At 39.6% G+C, this 20,643-nt stretch overlaps 1 protein-coding gene and 1 long non-coding RNA gene across 4 annotated transcripts in view; one reads left to right on the forward strand and one right to left on the reverse strand.

Annotated features, from left to right (window-relative positions):
* ppm1bb (protein phosphatase, Mg2+/Mn2+ dependent, 1Bb) overlaps positions 1 to 7,085 on the reverse strand; it is a 24,584-nt gene extending 17,499 nt beyond the window's left edge. The window contains exon 1 of one of the 3 annotated variants that reach the window (XM_066663417.1): positions 6,675 to 7,084. The gene's annotated coding sequence lies outside the window, so the exon portion shown is untranslated. Of the gene's footprint in view, positions 1 to 4,968; positions 5,109 to 6,674 lie in introns of those variants that run through there. The other 2 variants (XM_066663416.1, XM_066663415.1) reach the window with 2 other exon arrangements.
* Positions 6,591 to 11,538, forward strand: LOC136691104 (uncharacterized). The gene is made up of 5 exons (XR_010801831.1): positions 6,591 to 6,684; positions 7,017 to 7,110; positions 9,902 to 10,078; positions 10,217 to 10,274; positions 10,380 to 11,538. It is a non-coding gene; the product is annotated as an uncharacterized lncRNA (long non-coding RNA).
* Positions 11,539 to 20,643: the final 9,105 nt, after the last annotated feature.

Consider the following 20,643-nt stretch of genomic DNA (forward strand, 5'->3'; position numbering starts at 1 on the left):
AACGCTTTGTAATGACCATGAGTGAGTGACAGATGTTGTAAATAATATACAGGAGGTCCTCGGGTTACGTTAGTGCCGAGTTACGATGTTTCGTGGTTACGACACATCTCCCATTTACTCGATAAAGCCTTGTTTCAACTTAAGTGGTTTTGCGTCGTAAACGTCATAACGCGAACTTCGTGTTTGGTGTGCACGGCAGAAGAATACACGGTTACGCGGCTCGGGACCGAGAAGGATAAGTGTTAGGATAGGATACGTGCTTACAGTATGTTATTTACATACAGTATGTATGTATTTTCTGACTTAGACCGAAAATCGGTTTACGACGCGACGTAGGAACAATGTCATAAGTCGAGGACCCCCTGTATATTCAAATGTTTAGCATTTGTATAAAATCGTATCATTGTTATTAAAACATTTTATATTGTGATATATAATGATATTGAATCATTGTCCAGGCCTAGCTGGAACAGGTTAATACATTAGGCTTAGACCCCAAACTACTCTCAGCATATAGTATGAAAAAAACCCATCAAATATTTACATCCATCTCAAGTAAAAAGTAACATAAAATAAAAGCCAACAGACAGCATCATATGAATCCCCACAGTTCCCCTCTGCACATTTGAAATTGGCTATGCAGCAATATGTAATAATGTCCTTACCTCAATGCTTAACACTAACATTGTACTATATATCCTTTATCTAGGTTATTTTGCTGTTTGTAAATGTCTTCATTAAAGAAAAAATGAACGATAAATTAATGTCTGGTTGAATTTGAACTTTAGGTGACCAATAATTCTTGTTTAACCAAAACCATAGCAAGTCGACTATTTCCACAACTTAAGTCAATTTAGGAGTTTAAGAGTGAGTTCAACCTACATGGCAAGTCTCAAAGTCCAAATAATAAAAACATACAAGGGTCACTGGGATAAGGTTTTTAGCAAACAACAATCCAGAAACTGTAGCTGACACATCAGATATTTTTGAAGAAATGTAAGGTTTGTATAAAAAAATAAATACAAATTAAAAAAAAAAATCTTTAAATCTTAACAGTATTTAGAACAATAATAATGAAGAACTGCAGTTCAAGGATTGACTCTTAAGACAGAGGGTGCACAAAAAGAGTCCTAAAAATATTCCAATAACAATAACTTCCCTAAATGCTATAAATTAACCCACACAAAATAACCTAGTCTGTTAGGAAATCTGTATTATGACAGGTTTACTTTTCCCTGTTATATTTAAATGATACGCTAGATAGCCAGTGTTTGCATTGCAAATGCTGTGTTTGCCTTAAGGTACTGTTAAGTGCTGCACATGCTTGTCATGCCGCCACCACCACAAAACTGAGACTGTTTACAATTTGCATTAGCATACCCCTTCAGTGATCAGATCATATCAGAATTTTCTTCACCACGTGTGAAGACACCATGCCTAGTGACTGGATTAGAGATAAATCACTCAACCCACATTCTGAGGTTGTTAAGAGACATATTCTGTTCACATATTCAAGTGTAAATGATAAGACTTTTTCTATATCCACATAAAAACACACTACAGTGCAAATAAAAAATAGAAAAGTAGATTCCAGCCAAATTATATCCAGACGGACTGGACGTGAAACATTTTGATACATATTATAAAAAGGAACAATGTGCATGCTGACTCTACAAATATCTTTACTTTGTTTGAAATGTTTATTGCTGGCTGCACCAAAATTGAATTAATTTGTAATACACTACAGTTCACTGCAAATCATGAGTATTTAAGATGATGCAAAATTAATATCTAGTGTTACTGCAGCTTAATATAACAGTACACCAATCAACCGTGTAGGGTTGGGCAGTACAAGAGTAATAATGTATCCCACAGTACTTAAAAATGTGGTATGATATCCTGGGGAGTTTGTGGGAACTCACTGACTGCTGTTGTCACACTCTGAAAACACGCGGGGGAAAAAAAGCCCAGTAGCCAACCACAGTTGTGAGTTGAGCACTGAGTTTAAATTAAATGAGAGGGGAAGAAAGCTGAAAACAGACTAAATCCTCTGAAGACACTTCACTCAACTTTGTGTTTACAGGTATGTGTGTGCTTTGAGCATCAGTTCACTGGAAAATCATCTGCTGTTGTGTAGTAGTAAACCACATGTGCCTGGCCAGATATGCTTCTAAACAATATAGAGCTTATCTTATTCCACTTATTTTCTGTTCCTCCAGCACCAGATGTTGAAACCTGCTCTCTCAGAAACGTGTATCGTGTGCACTGTCCCTTCAACACTATCGTATAACGTTAATATTTTGACAGTACGTCAATATGAAATATTTGGATACCGTCCTTCACTATGGTGTATAACCTAAATATAGGGATGCACCAAATATTCAGGAGAGGAATTGACCAAAAATGGCAAAAAGAAAAAACATTTTCTGTAAATAATTGCTTAATAATTTATACAGAATAACGACATTTTTAATGACGAAGTCACCTTTTTCCTAGTCCCCAGCTGTAGATGAGAACTAGAATGGAACTTTACTCCTTAGTTTTTTTGTAATTTCGCAACAGCAAGTCTCACCAGAACACATTGAAATTTTCCAGCTTTTATTCAGTTTCAAGCATTTGAGGCTGTCGTAACTACAGAAAGAGTAAAGAACAGAACAAAGCTGTCGTGTTTACACAATTTCTCAGTGCGTGTACACTCCACCGCTCTCTGTCCTTCTCTTGCTGCACGTGATTTTCGTTTTTTGTTTTTTTTTGTTGTATACAGAGATGCAGGTTATTTTCTTAGTTATTTATTTATTTAAGTAATATGATCATACTGTATGTCTGTTTTACTAATTTATTTAAGTTAAATTCACAGGCTTTATTTTTATTGGAAGGGGGGGGGGGACACAGCTTTGTCCTTTTTGTCATAAATCAGATATATTTAATGGATGAAACGAGAAAAAGTGCATTTTACTGCATTGCTAACAACACATGCAAATACAAATGACTAAACATGTCTCTCACTGGCACTGCTGAAAGTTCAGCCACCCTCATTCATTACCAGGCAGCATCAGAGTCACATAGCCTGCACTGTCAGCACTCTACAGAGCAGTACCTCTGCTACTTGGGTCAAAGTTTCATACAAAAATCAGTAACAGAGACAGATTTGATGACAGAAACCAGTCAGTGGTTGTCTATCCTTGGATCACTTTTGGTTGTTACTAAATTTTGCAGACAATCAACCACCTACAAAACCTGGTATTTTGGAGGTACTCTGACATAGTTGTAAAGCCAATATAATTTGGTCCTTGTCAAATTCACTCAGATCTTAATGCCTGCTCATTTTCCTGCTTTCAGCATCAACTTCAGGAACTGACTGTTCACTTGCTTCATAATATACACCACCCCTTGACAAATGCATCTATACCAAGATAATCAGGGTTTTCCACTTCATTTGTGAATGTGAATTTAAATGTTGTGGCAGACTAGTAAATAAATGACATATAACAATGACAACAAAAGCAAGACATATAATATTAATAAGTAAAGGTGCCTGATGTGGTCCAAAAAATCTCCTGCCAAATCCAGAAAGAGAGCTTTGGCTTATGAATGAGTGTTTAAGACTCTATAGGATGATGCACTGCAGCAGATGGGCATTTTTTTTACCTTTTGATTCAGTATTGCGAATTCTCTCATTTTCTTTTTACAAAGAGATCTTATGTAGTACAGCTTTAAGTGGTGCTTTTTTTTTTTTGCACTTCATATCCCTATAACATGACCTTCAAAAGTGGTAAATTCACAAATCAACAGAAGCCAACCTGTTGCAGTTTATAACTTACATTTGGCCATTTATACAATTAAAAATGGCAGACAAAAACATTTATAGAAATAATCATAACTAGGGTGAGAAATCAGCATTCACCACTGGACAAACACAAGCAAATTTATGAAACGGCGGGTAAATTTGATCAACTCACAAGGCGGCACAGTGTTGGATCAGCAATTTGGACAGAAGCAACAGATCAGCATTCAATTTCGCAAAACAACTGACCTAACCCAGGGCAGGCATGAGGACCAATCAAAATTGCTATGCTCCAGACGTGCCCACCAATCAGTAGCGGCTCAAGATCCCTGAGTGTATGGCCGCCAACAAGAAGCATGCTAAAGCTAAAGAAAATTTCACATTTGTGATGCAAAGAAATGTCAACCACTGAGCTAGAGCAACCCTGGGTATTTTAGTCCTCCGGAATAGCAGTTTATCTGTGATAAAAATGTTCTGAGCTTGAGAAGAAAGATATACAACAAAATAAGGTATGGTGCAATTTTATTGTGGCGCAATCTTCAAATCATGCCAAAAGTATTAACACATGAAAGGCACCACAGGCTCTAAATAACGAGTTTATGGCCAAATGAACGTAGCAGTAAACCAGTCCAGTCAAACTGCTAGTTCGTAGTAGTTTGTGTGTGTTATTCTGTATGAAAATGTAGTGGTCTTTGGCGCTTAAAGATGTGGACCAGTCTTCAGTATTAGGCACCTAATTACACCCCAAACATATTACAATAAGAAAATAAATAAAACATGCAAAAAAAAAATAACTTCTGGTCTCTTAAACTAACAAATCTAAACTTATTTTAACTTAAACTTAAAAAAAAAAAATACATTGAGATGTTTAATTACTTTCGCAACTCCAAATTGTTCCCCCACTAATGTTAAATTCTGAAGATAAACAGTTACTGTAATAAAACTGTAACTGCAGAAGTGTGTTCCTTGTACAGAATGTGATAACTTATAAGTTAGAAATCAATAAATAAATAATAAAAAAAAATTAACCAATAGTGTAGTATATTGCATAAGCCTGTATAAGTTATAAACTAATAATGAAAAAATATTCAAGGTATTTTTAATAAACATTCTATTTTACTTTCATTTATTCATTATCATTATCCACTTATCCAGTTCAGGGTCGCTGTGGGTCTGGAGCCTACCTGTCTTTCGCAGGGTGTCACATGTTTGAGTCGCCAACCCACCGACCAACATGTGTTTTTGGACTGTGGGAGTAAACCCACGCGGACACGGGAAGAACACACCACACTCCTCACAGACAGTCACCCAGAGCAGGACTTGAAAATTCAATAAATTGCAAAATGATGGCTGGTAAAAGCTAAGTGTCTGGTAGGATTTTAAGAAAAATTTAATCTCCAACAACCAATCATATTTAACATGAGTACATACAGATGCATTTTAAAAACACTAATCAATTCAGGGAATTTAAGATTTAAACCTAATAAATAAACGTGGTGTCAATTTTTAGACTTACACACATCCTTAATTTGTGACAAAATTATTTAACTGTATTATGTAACATTATTTAAGTCTGGTTTATATTTATTGCACACGAACAAACACACAAAAACGTTATTTGCTTAAACCACGAGACTACCCAGCTGCTCATGATAAGACATGATAAGATATTTCTGTCTGCAGGTCCTTCGTTCCGAGCAGTTCAGGTCAAAAGCCGCAAAACTACATTGCAATGCAACGCAAAAAGAAAGCAAACTGAATTAAATACCAGGCACATGTGTATAAATACGAACTAGGACACAATGTTTAAGGTTCTGATTCAGACATATGTTCGAAGCACAGCATGGCGGATCAGACTGTAAACAGTATTGTAATATAGAGCCCGACTAAAGTGGATTATAAGTGACACGGACTTGTTTGTTTGTAGGTTTGTCGTTTCAAAAGCTTGAAACCTCCGGCGAAAATAAAGCAATTACATTAAGTTTGCTCATTCCCAGTGAGCTTTAGGGAATTAATACGGCTTCTCATTCGAACGTTCCGTTACACCTTAAAAGGTGCAGCAGTTAGGAAAGTAGCTAGCTAGCTAACTGTTGCTCTATTTAAGGTGGAATAGACCATTCGAAGACGAAGCCCTATTCCATTTCGTTTACTTCGGTTGTCTTTATACGACAAACACAAAAACTCGCCTCCTTTTAGTCTAGCTGACGCGTGTGTGAGTTATACATACGCTTATATTTGTACGTATTAGCTCTTTAGCTAGCAGACTAACCTGTTTAGCCAGCCTAGCTATATAGCCTAACCCCCTCCCCTTAATAAACCGAGGCCATGTTAGCTCACCAGCTAACGTCAGCTAAACACAAGCTAGAAGACTGACGGGCTTCTAGCTCTTTCAGCGAGTCAGATCAGTCTGCTTGGTACAAAAAGAATCGACTCTTTCAAAACTCCAACGGCTCCTCGTTTAGCTTACAATTAACAGTAAATAAATACGGTAAATTTTGGCCAGCCATGATTTCACTAAAAGAATTTGGAGAAGTAGAGGTCACAGGAAGGAAGATGCAGACAAGTCCATGAACACAGTCGAGGCCCAGCTAATATATGAAAACCGCAACAGCACAAACATTAACGTTGCCGGCTAATTAGGAAAAGAAGCAAATATGTCAACAATCATAGCGAACAAATTAAGGCCTAGCTGTTATTACAGACCAAGTCACAACCTACCCCCTTGTTTTGTCTTAGTTTACACAATGATTCAACGATTCAATACAAGTGCACCTAAAGAGTCGATTCTTGTTCAAACGACACTTCAGTAGCAGCTAACCTTCCAGAGCTAACACCGAGCTAATGAGTCACACACACACTATCACACAGCTAGCGAGAACTAGCCACTTACCGTTGTTAAGGTATACCACGAATTTCAGTATTCCTCTCAAATGTTTCTAATGTCTGTACTGTTTCCCCGTCGTACGGTTTTCTGATCTCCTACTTAACGTACTCTCTTCTTAAACAAAAACAAATAAAACGAGCGGTTCACATGAGAGCCGATAATTCCGTTTTCGGTGTTTCACTGCTTTGATAGCGTAAATTCTTGGGCATTTTTAAGGCAGGTTTCTGCCCCAGAAAAACTCCACGGCCCAACGGATGATCTGACGACACCCTCGTATCAAAATAGGAGCATGGCTTAAAAAAAGAACTAGGCTACAGACACTAAAAAATATCTTTCTTCTACACACAGGCCAAGATCTTCTTCGGGTCAGAGTCTTGTTGAAGGGGTGGGCTTCTTCTCCCTGCGGACCTGTGTTTGGCCAAACGTCAGAGAATGGCGCTCGGTAATTGGACCTAAACTCTGACAAACAGCGACACGGAGGGCGGGTCCCGACATCTTATTGGTCACCGACCTGTCACTCATCTCAGGCACTCGAATTAAATGCATTACGTATGTGGTGTAATCTGTGAAACTCTAGCTGTAAACCTGTGCAACAGTTGCTGAAGTCAGTTGCCAGAAACATTTGAACAGTGTTCCCCAGCTCTGCTGCTGAGGTTTTGGAGTTTCCCCAGCAGTAAGCACGCGCTTTACTTGCTCTAACACGCACATTTTAACCTGGGTTAAAAAACCTTGCCTAACTTGAATGAATTAATGGTAAACTAATATTTGATTACGACCATAATCACACATACGAATCAAAAGACTGATTTACGTATGTACGTCACAAAGCACCTATACTTTATATACTTACATAACTAATAAAACATACATCCAATAGATGTGGGTGCTCTAGAGTAGCAATACGTAAGCCACTTAACATGATGCCCAATAGCAAGTCTAAACAATAGGGCTGTAAAGATCCTAGCACTGGGCTGTGGGGTGATGGAACTGTGCTCTCTTGAGTGAGGGAGCACCATTTAATATCTCTTGGATGACTTGGAGTACTGTCTGGCACCAGTACCTGACTTTACTAAAGCTCTCGTGGAAAGATCAAAGACATAATTTTAGATTAAACATTGGTAGGAATAGAGGGGATAAGGCCATTCTTCATTCAGAGAATGTTAAGAGAAAGAAATGTTTAAACTGCTAGGTAAAAAAAAAAAACAACCTCATAATTTTTATTAGTGCAATACCTACTCTCACAAATACCTACTGACGAATCAGCTACACACTCTGGTGTTGTGTATTTATTCATTTTTTCTGTTGTAAGTATAATAAGAGTTTTTTGTGAAGTGATCATTTACTGCGTGTGTCTCTGACATAAGTTTGGTTTTACTCGTCAGACACTAAGGTCTGGAGACACTGACTGCTTGATAGCGCCATCAAGTGGCCACCAGCGGTAAAGAGCAGTCCTTTCTCGATTTTTCTCAAAGGTTATTCACCGTGAGATTTCGAGAATTTATTAATTTAATTAATTTAGTCAATTAATTTATTCACTTTTTATTTATTAACGGGACCAGAGACCAGACTACTCCTGATCCGATGGTGTGGTTTAATTCAGGTATTTTTAAATATGTGAATAATTTTATTTACATTTTTCATTTAAATTTTCATCAGTGTTGGATATTTTTATTTTTCTGGTAGTTGTCAGAAAGACTTACTAACTCTATTTCTTTTGATTATCATCTGTTCAGCATGCAGAGGTAGAGTTTAATCGTTTTAATTTATTTATACCAGAGGCATGGTTGATATGCATGAATGAAATGTGAGTATGAGACTGCTTCATTTGGGTACACATCTGAAAATAAATGAGTTTTATTTGTTGAGATAATTTTATCTTAAAGGCTAAGCACCAGCTAAGTGTCAAACACATAAATACAGTGGAATTTGAGTTCCTAACTTGTTTATTGATAGTCAGAAAACATGTTATTTCTTAGTAATTCAAGGAATAAGGTTTATCCCCCCCCCCGCCTGTGACGTAGATGGTGGACAACAACTCTAGAAGTTGCATTTAATTTAATACAAAATGACGAAAAGGTGTGTCGTTTTTGGCTGCAATCATTCAATGTACAGTGGGACATCTGTGCACAAATGGCCCAAAGATCCCAAAATATCCAGAAAATGGACTAAATTTGTCCACTTTAAACGGGCACTTTGGAAAGGACCATCCGCTCACTCCGTTATCTGTAGCTCATTTCACTGGCGCTTTTCCAACAATATGGGCATGTAAGGACACCAACGAAAGGTGTTCAAGAGCCTCTGTAACATGGAGGTAAACAGGGTAAGGACACTCACTTCGCCTGTTTTAGTTGGTGTTGGTTAACGTTAGCTTGACTCGCTAAACTCGGTGTCTCAGTTTATACTCGGCTACGTAGCTGCATTACGGAGGTTTATAGTGTCGGAGGAATTCGAGTTCGACTTCGATCACATTTACAAGATAAACGTTACCTCTACATTTGAGTTTAGCTTATTGCTAGGCTATTGTCATGAATAATGTTGGTTATTTAGCTATCAGCTAGATACTGTCATAACAGTCAGTCATAACGGTGTTTTACCGCGGCGTTGTTCAGCTGTTGTCCACCAGTGACGTCACAAGATTTTCCGTTCCCGAATTACGTTCAAGAATTTCCGTAGCGAGCTCGGGTTTTTTCGGCAATTTAATAAAATTATTAGTTTTTTGCAGACAATCAACCACCTACAAAAAAATGTGTAGCATATTAAGCTGCTATTTTCATTTTAACTCATACTTATATATGTCAGTATCTAAAATAATGTGAAATATTCAGGGAGGTCCATTAAGTGGTGCTTAGCCTTTAAGCATCTGATCACTGAAACAGCATAAATTATTTAAAGTTATTTAAACTTCTTTGATGGAATTCACTTTGCCCAAAATACACTTAGAGTAAATCATGTCGTCACTAACCCCACAACTTCAGTATATTCTCATAAAAGTAGATTAGCAACAGATTATTTATTTTTTTTAATTGCACTGTTTTATTAATCTTATTATTCTCACTCATCATCACTTTAATCGATTTGCCTTTAAATACAAGATTGTTATTATTGAATTTACTATGTTATTATTAACAAACAAAGGAAAATATCCAAGAACACCCATTAGTAGTTTGTCATATTCAAGGTCAATGTAAAAAGGAGAAATGTATTGTAAAATGTTCCGTGCTCTTCCATTCCAGGGCACGCTTGTTCCAGATGAAGAGCTGCTCCCGGGCGCAGTGAGATCATTATTGCTGGTGACACCACACAGCTGCTGCTGACTGGCCCATTTTAGCCTGGAGCGAAATCATCTCACAATATTTGTGACCGTCTGCATGAATCCATATCAATGGCTCGGTTAATCAATTTGAATGAAAGTGAGTTTTTTTAGGAGGCCAATATTTGTGTGAAAACAGGATGCTAAATGTATTTTAGGGCTTGCTATTGTGATTAGTAAGCTACTGTCTTGAACTCAGCAGCTCATTCTTACCCTCTCTCTCTCTCTCTTCCCCTAGTTCTCTCCTGCTTTTGCTCTGCGCTGATGGATAAGGAGTGACGTAACGCCATGTAAATGTGAGCGCTTTGAGGGGATTCACTTCAAATCAAGCACGCTGGCCTACCCAGCATTAAATATTGAGTGGTGGAGCCGTTTTGTTTTTATAATTTCTTCCCCCACAGGTGGTGTTGGCAGCCAGAGCGTGGCAGCTCCGAGAGAAAACTGCATTTTGATGAGGCTTGGAATGAGTGAGCAGAGGAGACTGGAGGCTCTTTGGTTCGGTGCCCTGCTCAGCTGCTTGTTTGTTTTATAGCTTGTGACACGGAGCAAGCACAAGGACACACTTCACATCCAGGTCTGGCCTTTGTTGGGGCCATGTCTGGATGTTCTGTGAAGAGGACACCAGTGCTGGAGATGAGATGATGTCATCCTCCTTGTGTTTCTTCATCCCTATCCTTCAACAGTATGGCTCCATTCAGCCTTACTCCTCATAATCCCTGAGAGATGGATAATTCAACAGGAAATGGTGGCAATACTGACTGTGAACCTCAACCTGTTTGTTAACTTTAGCATATGGGGCCTTGTAGGCTTTCGTACCTTTTTTTCACAGGTCAGTATAAAGTTGCAGTAGAGGCAGTTCCACTGAAATATTGCTGGATATGAAAACGTCTAGAAGACTCAGTAAAGAAGTATTTACCTGTCTGACCTGTAGTTTATAGACCAGTTTATAGTTCCTTCAACAGTTCCCTATTTCCTGCTGTCACTTTAGTGGTGGCATCAATTATAAGGCAGTGCTGTGTGAAAGTCTGTCCAAAGAATATTTTAAAATATTACACTGCATCCTGTAAAAGCACAACAGAGCAAAAGCACATAAATACTTTTAAAATTAAGTAATATTTTAATTAATACTTGAAACTGATACAATTACAAAACCCCAAGGTTTATTTCAGACTCCTTGGTGCACTCCAGTCATGGATTTGTCAAATGCCTTTTGTCCATCGTGAAATGTTAAGGGTAGTGGCTGTACCCATGGTGCGTGGGGTTGATACAACAATGCGTTTCAGCTTTTAGCATTTCGTTTCAGACAAAAGGGATTTAAAACTGAGAAAAATAACAACGAACAAACGTCAGTCCTTATGCATTTCTGGGGGTATAAGTGTTTTGAGGGATTGCAAACTGTATATGACTTCCTTTACTTCTAATTAAGTTAATATTTCATTAAAGAAACAACAGATTTATTTGACTGTGAGTATAAGCTGTTGTACCCAAAGCCTGTAGTGCTTTCTCCATATGCATAAGGCCCCTCTACTGTTGTAGCCAGTGGTCTTGAGTCTAGCGTCCAGGGGCCAGAGCTGGGGGTGACCTTTAGGTGAGGCCGGAGTGCTCCGAGTGCCTGTGGCCACAGTGGGCTTAAAGGAAGAAGCCAGCAAGTGAGGGGTCTAATGAGAACATGGCTAATCTCACTTCTGAGTGTACTCCACCCACCTCAAGGCTCATATGGTAAACATGTTTCACGCATGAATACTAACACACCAGTTAGGATTCAAGCTGCTAGCCTTGCTGTGACTAATTTAACAGTGTGAAGAGAAGGTGGTGTTTCAATGATTGATAGGTCTGGAGTGGAGCAAAGTATCATAAAGTCGGTCTTATACCTACCACCAATTAGAGAATATAATACTCCATTATGGTCTGTTTAAAGGTATAAAATGTGACATGATAATTAACCATGTTATTTTTTACTTTAGCCCTTTTTAAAATGCATAATCACATATATAACATATGAATTTAGATGTAAGGACGTATTGTATTGACCTCTCCTGGAGAAGAGAATGTAATGTACCTTTGGGGAACAGGGGAACCACTTTTCCACCTGTAAAGGTACAAAATGACCCAATTCCTTAACCGTATCCATCACAGTTAGCTTCCATCAACAATACACAGACGCAGCTGACTGTTATCTGGCTCTTTATTTACATTGCATCACATCCATGTCATAACATAACAAGTCATTAATTGTAGTAATACAGTTTTTTAATCCTGCAGTAAGAATTTACCAGGACATAGGTAAGGTGTGACCAAACAGCATTATTGTGTGTGTCTGGTTCTGTCAGTGCCGGACAGTAATGGGGGAGCATTTTGAACGTTTCACACACTCTGCATATGAGCTGAAGCGTTTGATTCTCAGGCGGCACAGCCATTAGCTTGGCTGTCTTCCAGCATTCTGTCACCCCTGTTTAATGTGCCTCAATGGGCGTGTGTGTGTGTATGAGAGAGAGAGACACACACACACACGGGTGTGCTGAAGCACAGAGAAGAGCATTTTTCAAGGAGTGCTGGATACAGTGGCATGTGATTGCCCACAGGCAGAGGGTTAATGGTCTCAGTGTGGTTTTTCTTTCCACCAACATCTGTGCCACCTCAAAACATCAGAGCCACACACTGTCGTATGCCACACGTCAGCTGACTGCATGGTACAGCTATCTTTGATGTTGCCTGAGTCCATTACAGTGAAATTCTGCCTGCTTCAGCTGAATGTTTGGGCAGCCACCTGGGCCTTGGTCCAGCAGGCCTGACTGCATCAGGGCCTGGGATGGCCTACTTTAGTCTATAATGACCCTTCTGGGAGAGTTAAACTGTGACTGCCCCTAAACAAAGAGGTGGAGTCCCTGAAAAGCCAGAATGACCCAGATGATACCCCCTACTGTGCTCTCTCTCGCTCTCTCATTGTTCAGACAAGGCAACGGGCTTGCATTACATTTGCATAATAGCCAGGAATAGAACAACGAGATAGTGCCGCTCGTCACAGCTTTAAACATTGCCTATTATAGCACCATGAATATGATCTTCACGATAATCTCATGATCATTTATAGATTGGCTTGGGTTCACTGAGTCTTCTCATTCCCTCAAATCCAAACAAGTCCAAACACAAATACACGAGTAATGCTTTCTCACACTGAGAAAACAAAATGCATTTATTAACATGTGTCCACGCAGCAGAAGATCTTTGCTTTTTCAAGAATATAAATATATCTACATTGTTGCTAATGGGACAGAAACTTATATCTCAATAATGATTATAAGAAGTAATTACTGACCATTCCTAAGAGGCAATTTATCATTCAGTTTTAACATACTATAAATCAATCAATCTGTCACATCACAGCCTCAAGCCTACAAGTTCCAGGTGTCCCCGGTAGCACACGTGGGTAGCAGGATGGACTGTACAGCCTATAAGTGATCTGAAAGGCATTTTCCTTCACACACTTCATTCAAATCCTATAGCATTTCTCCTCTTCAAAAATGTACTGAACATAAACTGCAGTCGTATTGTACACTCTCAAGGTCTCTATATTCTGTATGTTTAGTTTGGGAAAATGAATGTACCATATTATATTGTTTACTAATACCACTCAAGGTATTGAAATATATTCAAACTGCATGAACTCCCTACTCCCCAAAGTGACTCCTGGATATATATTCTATTTTAAAGGGCAATGCTGTGAAAATGGAAACTGGAAAGATAAAAAAGTCAAACATTGCAGGCACTAGAACATTAAGGTCAATGAATTAGTGCTTCTTTTGTTAATCTGTAGGTTGAGTTAATGCTTCATACCAGTTATTCATTCTGATATAGCTATTTATATTTATGGGACTGGCTTTGACCGTGGCTTTGGCTTTGATTTCACACAGTGTTCACAGAATGTAAAAGGTACCAAGCCTTTACTGGTTGGAAAAATAAATATGTTTTGATATGTGAGTATTTGCTCACAGGCGTTACTAAAACTAGAAGGGTCTCCATGTTATCATGTGTGTGTGTGTGTTAATGCTTTATTCTCTCACCCACAATGTGTTACTTCTGGGATTACCCACCTCACATCAGGATTATTGTAGCCGTCTTATTTCTTTTGCAGTATGATTATTATTGTCATTGTCATTTTCAGTTTTCCTGTTTACTGTATGATTAAGTCCAGCCTTATTAATGAAAAGCCCATTGGATGTCAGTTCCTGCTGCCTCAGGATAAGCGATATTTATGAGACTGAGGGTAAAGCTGGGCAAATGTCCCTGTGAGATTTGCATGCATTTAAGTACATTCCAGACCAGAATAATTCTGTCTGCATGGATCAGAGATTCTAGTTGCAAGATAAGCTATCATGGTTGTCTCAGGACAGAGGGACACCGACTTAAAGCTCACTCTCACAGATCAGAAGGTTTAAAGTGTGTATTTTCAGGTTAAACAGCACAGCCTACAGGAGGCAGAATATGTCCCAGCTGTGGGTTAGAGCCTCATTTGCCTTGTAAAAAGATGGATTGAAACAAGTAAAATTTCATCATTCCTTACTGATCTGAGGATTTCACTGGAGCTCCGGACAATCACAGAGCGGCCTAAGCTTTCTTAATTCTCGCTGCTTTAATTTGTAAAGTGCCAGTGATTCCCATGATCCTTGTTTCTCATGATTCTCATCCCTCTGATTGCTCAAACCCTGATTCGGCCATTCCTCATAAGAATATCCTAGCCCCTTGCTGTAAAAAAAACAGTGGAGGTATTAACGTCTTATAAAACAGATTCGGAGACAAATTAAAAATTGTCATGCCTAATCTTCTTTGAGCAAGAGCACCAAGTGCAAGTGGTACATGTTCTTAAATCTCGGCCCTGATCCCAGTTGTTTACAGTGCTAAGCCCTGCGAGGGATCTGGATGCTCATAAATCCGAGCTTTTTGATTGTGTCACAGCGAGAACGGGACACAAAGACACACTCTCATTTTCACTTCCTTTGCATCAGCATACTCACATCTAGGTCAGATAATTACTGCCTATCCTCCTCCAGCTTACATCCAGAGTGCGCTCCTTCCTGGTGCCCAGGGATTCTGGGTAGGCTCTGGACCCACCGTGACCCTAAACAAACAAAATGGTTATAGAAAATGATTGAGTAGATATTTCAATATATAACTATAGTGTCTGCATTTTAACACAAGCCCACATCAACTTTCTTTATCACTAAGGAAAAAAGTAGTGTGTGTGTGTGTGTGTGTGTGTGTGTCACTGTGTAAATTCACCAGTGTTAAATCAACACTATTAGTGTTACATTAACAGTGTTAGTGTAATAATTTAACGCTCTCATGGTTAAGTTAACACAGAAGTTGCTGTGAAGGCCGAAGAGAAATGATGTATGAGATGCCACTCAGAGTGGAGAGGACCATCAGACTCAGGTCTCAGCAGCAGTATCATAGTGAAGATAGCTCTGCAGCTTCATTAAGTCTATTTGCAAACACAAGGAGGATGTTTACAGAATTAAATCCAGAGGCGGGTTATAGCTGCAGACTCCATTCAGCCCCATTCACTGATTACACAAAACAACATAAAGCCTTAATACGACACGGCCATAAATATTATTCTGCATATTCCTTTAAACAGCCTTGCAGCATTCAAAACACTTCATCTCTTTATATATAATGCAGAGACATTATACCCATTCATTTGAAAAACACTTTTATTCATTGCAACACACAAGTGAGGTAAATACCAAGCAAGCATTCAGCGAGGGCAAGTGCAGCTAAGATCCTGTTCAATAAATACATTATATACAATGTATAATAACCAGCAAAAGCATATGGATGCACCATACTTTGTTAATAATCATTGTGAGTAAACAAAATGTCAAAGCAAGTGGTATTCATTCATCCATTATCTATAACCCTTATCCAGTTCAGGGTCACGGTGGGTCCAGAGCCTACCTGGAATCATTGGGCGCAAGGCAGGAATACACCCTGGAGGGGGCGCCAGTCCACAACAGGACAACACACACACATTCACTCCCACCTACGGACACTTTTGAGCAGGCAATCCACCTACCAACGTGTGTTTTTGGACTGTGGGAGGAAACCGGAGCACCTGGAGGAAACCCAAACAGACACAGGGAGAACACACCAACTCCTCACAGACAGTCACCCGGAGCAGGAATCGAACCCACAACCTCCAGGTCCCTGGAGCTGTGTGACTGCGACACTACCTGCTGTGTTAGTAGCATTTATTTAAATAAATAATCCTTTCTAAGACTGCTTTTTTTCTTTTCTTTTTGGTAAAGTAGTTTTTCAAACGTCAGATAAAAAGTTTTTCCCTCTTTCTTATATATGGGTGTTTGTAGCACCTGCTGATTCTGGAGAATGCAGTTTCACTGCTCCATATGCAGTGTTTCTAGCCAACACTTGTTACTGAGCATGGTGACTTAAGATACTTGTGCAGTTGCCCCACAGCGTTGGATGTTTAATTACACAAGCTGAAAATGACGCAAGCTGAGCTGAATGACCACAATGGTTGGACATAGAAAGTTTTGAACATTGTATTATATAGCTGTGTTTTGTAATCATATGCTCAGATTCTCTGAGGCTGCAGCTGAACTGAGCAGCGCTGAGGCTTATGGCCTGATTAAAGAGATTTCTGATTCCTGCCACAGTCCAGTGAAACAGCACAGGGAAGTGGCCCGGCTGCATGAGCAGATTTTCTTGGGATTGCTGGGAATTATTTGGAGTATTAATTCAGGTCTCTGTGGCAATCTGTGAGTGGCGGCTTGCCGGGTCCTTTAGCGATTCTGAGGATAAGGAGCAGCTGCTGATGCTCAGTTTAGCAGGAGATTAATCTGACGAGACTGTATATTAAAAAAAAAAAGGGACAGAGCAAGTTTGATTGAGACTTAGAACTGCAGAAATTGAGGTGTGTTGTTGGAATGGAGGACATTAATAACGGCTTGTTCCATGTGTTGTTGAGACCTGATGAATTCACATTCTCATGGGCATGACTGTACTTTTTTTTACTAAGAAGCTTCTAATAGATGTACTATATGTTTTTCTGAAAATCATCTCTTTTTTTTTCCTGGATACAGTGTATACTTTAACAAATACCACGTGAAAAAGGGCTTGGTTATAATGAGCTTCTGAAATTCTGCTTCAGAACAGGGCGGCACAGTGGCTCAGCAGGTAGTGTCGCAGTCACACAGCTCCAGGGACCTGGAGGTTGTGGGTGACTGTCTGTGAGGAGTGTGGTGTGTTCTCCCAGTGTCTGCGTGGGTTTCCTCAGAGTTACTGTCTGTGAGGAGTGTGGTGTGTTCTCCCCGTGTCTGCGTGGGTTTCCTCCAGGTGACTGTGAGGAGTGTGGTGTGTTCTCTCTGTGTCTGCGTGGGTTTCCTCCGGGTGACTGTCTGTGAGGAGTTTGGTGTGTTCTCCCAGTGTCCGTGTGGGTTTCCTCCGGGTGCTCCGGTTTCCTCCCACAGTCCAAAAACACACGTTGGTAGGTGGATTGGCGACTCAAAAGTGTCCGTAGGTGTGAGTGAATGAGTGTGTGTCTGTGTTACTCTGTGAAGGACTAGCGCCCCCTCCAGGGTGTATTCCCTCCTTTCGCCCAATGATTCCAAGTAGGCTCTGGACCCACCGTGACCCTGAACTGGATAAGTGGTTACAGACAATGAATGAATGAATGAATGAACAGTTGTGCAGCTAAGCAGCTGTGAGCAGTGAACACTGATTTATTGTGGGGTTCATCTGAAAAATGCAAGCCTCAGACTACTGTCATGATGAGTGGTGTTTATCTTTGTATAAGGACTGGTCAGTCCTAATCTATTCTATTATTAATCTATTCTCTAATAATAATTTTCCAAGCCTAAACTTAACCAAACATATATAATAACAGCATGTAGACCTCACTAAGACAAAAGAAAGGTCATAAATATTTACACGGGGCAGTAATAATAACTTGTTGCATTGTTGCGACTGCTGGCCCTGAATTATTTACCGGTGGCCCCTCTTAATGCAGGGCTGTGGAACATGGCCCTGTGCTTCATCTTTCCTCCAGTCAGATCCACTCTGCTGCTCCATGTCTCTGTGTCACTGTTGTTTAGGCCCAGACGAGGGTCAGAGTTCACTCTGCCAGGCCCTGCGAGTCTGTGGCCGCTGGGGCCAATCAAGCATGGGACAGCTTTTCACATCCAGTGACTGTAACTGCACAATATCCAGCCAACAGACCCTCCATGCCTCACACATTAATCCACTCAGCTACATTAATGCCACAAATAAAACTTTCATGCTCTTCCTGTGCTGTAGCCCTGCTGTTTTCTGATTCAAGTAAGTCTTAAGTCAGCAAAGGCACCTCTCCGCTTTTGACTCTCTACATCCATTATATAGAAATGTGCTGATAAATACTGCATTTGCAAGCAGGCATTAAAATGTCTGAGATTTGGCTAATCGTATGTATTGTAACCAGTGTTCACACACACATTAATGAATCCCCATTAATCTGCACTCAGTACCCTATAATAAGAAAATAAAAACAAAATGTTCGTATTTTTAACTACAATTTTGCATGGACAGAAGTATGGGAACTGTTCAGAAGGTAAACCATTATTGCAGCATTTCACCAATCTGGGTATAAGGTAGACTGCCAAAGTAAGTAATAAAAGACACATGAAAACCCACCTGTTAAAAACAACTAAAGCACTCTCAGACTGTTAAAAAACAAGATTTACTTTTCTGATGAAATGATCTGGCTTCAATTCCAAGTGCCATGTCTGGAGGAACCAGGCACTGCCTATCACCTGCCTAATACCATCCCTACAGTGAAGTATGGTGGTGACAGCATCATGCTGTGGGGGTGTTATTCAGCAGCTGAGACAGAGAGACTTGTCAGGGTTGAGTGAAAGCTGAATGGAGCAAAGTACAGAGATATTCTTCATGAAAACCTGTTCCAGAGCACTCAAGATCTCAGCCAAGACAGCACAAGGGTGGCTTAGGGACAACTCTGTGAATGTTCTTAAGTGGCTCAGCCAGAGCCCTGACTTGAACCCAATTGAACATCTCTGGATGATAGGAACACCTACATTTACAAACTAATGGCAGGAAATGCATGAGAAGAGAAAATACAGGCAAATGTAATTCTGGCTTTTGCATAACATAACAAAAAGTGGATAATGTCGCCCTCTAGTGTTGCATGCGTATGACTCACTAACATCGTACACTGTCAGAAAAAAACGTACGCAAATGGTGTAAATGTACTTTTAATGATCCAACATTGGTTTTAAAGTTCATTTGTGTTCCCTAAAGGTACATTCTCTTCTCCTGAAATAGAGGTTAATATTTTAAAACTTTTATTATAGAGCTTTGTAAAATAAAAGACCAAAAAAAAATTCCTGGAGATGAAATTGCGCATGTCAAATCAACACTTAAAAATAAAAATCTAAAATTAATATAGAATATGGTACGATTATTTTCCCTGAACTGAAGGAAAGATAATAACGTGGTACCATCACAGTGACAATTATTTTAACAGTGTATTCAGGGCAGGGGTTGGTGTGGTTATTCCACAACAAAATGAATCTTGGGGGAAAAAATAAATATATATATATACTACCTTCATTCATTTCATTCATTATCTGTAACCGCTAATCCAGTTCAGGGTCGCGGTGGGTACAGAGCCTACCTGGAATCATCCCAGTGAACATTTAGCCGTTGATTCAACGTTGAAATAACGTAATGACTGCCGTCTAATCAACGTTCTCTTAAGGTTGAAAATGAAAGTTGAAAAGACGTCCAAACACAGACATTGAAAAGACGACTATTAGACATATTTTGGACGTCCATTGACGTTTAAAATATGTCCTTGACGAACAGACTACTTTTGGACCTATTTTGAACGTCCAGGGACTTTCCTTGTTTACTGGGATTGGGCACAAGGCGGGAATACACCCTGCAGGGGACGCCAGTCCTTCACAGGGCAAAACAGACACACACACACACATTCACACCTACGGACACTTTTGAGTCGCCAATCCACCTACCACCGTGTGTTTTTGGACTGTGGGAGGAAACCGGAGCACCCGGAGGAAACCCACGCGGACACAGGGAGAACACACCAACTCCTCACAGACAGTCACCCAGAGCGGGAATCGAACCCACAACCTCCAGGTCCCTATAATAGTGCACTGTATAATGGAGGGGACTGGCGCCCCCTCCAGGGTCTGTCCTCGCCTTGCGCCCAGTGTTTCCAGGTAGGCTCCAGACCCTCCATGTCCCTGAATTTGATAAGCGGTTACAGACAATTAATAATAATAATAATAATAATAATAGTAAAAATATTATAGATTTATAAAGGCCAGATGTCAAATTTTCCAATGCCACATATTGAATAAACTAAATTAAAATGTTATATATATATATAAACAGTTTCATATATGGGTGATATCAATTACTGTTCTATATTTAACAGTTTTCAAGGACAGTAGTTATAACTTACCATAAAAAGCTTGGAGTAATTTTTCAGCAGCAGGGGGCAGTGTGCTCTCACAAACAACAGGGAGCCCTTCTGTCTGCTCACCTTGTTGTCACATTAATTTATATTAATTATTTTATATCACAATGAAAGCACGGTCAATATCTGCGCACCTTTCCACGTTTTCTAAC

The sequence above is a fragment of the Hoplias malabaricus genome, chromosome 3 (assembly GCF_029633855.1).
Source record: "Hoplias malabaricus isolate fHopMal1 chromosome 3, fHopMal1.hap1, whole genome shotgun sequence".
In the NCBI taxonomy this organism is placed as follows: domain Eukaryota; kingdom Metazoa; phylum Chordata; class Actinopteri; order Characiformes; family Erythrinidae; genus Hoplias; species Hoplias malabaricus.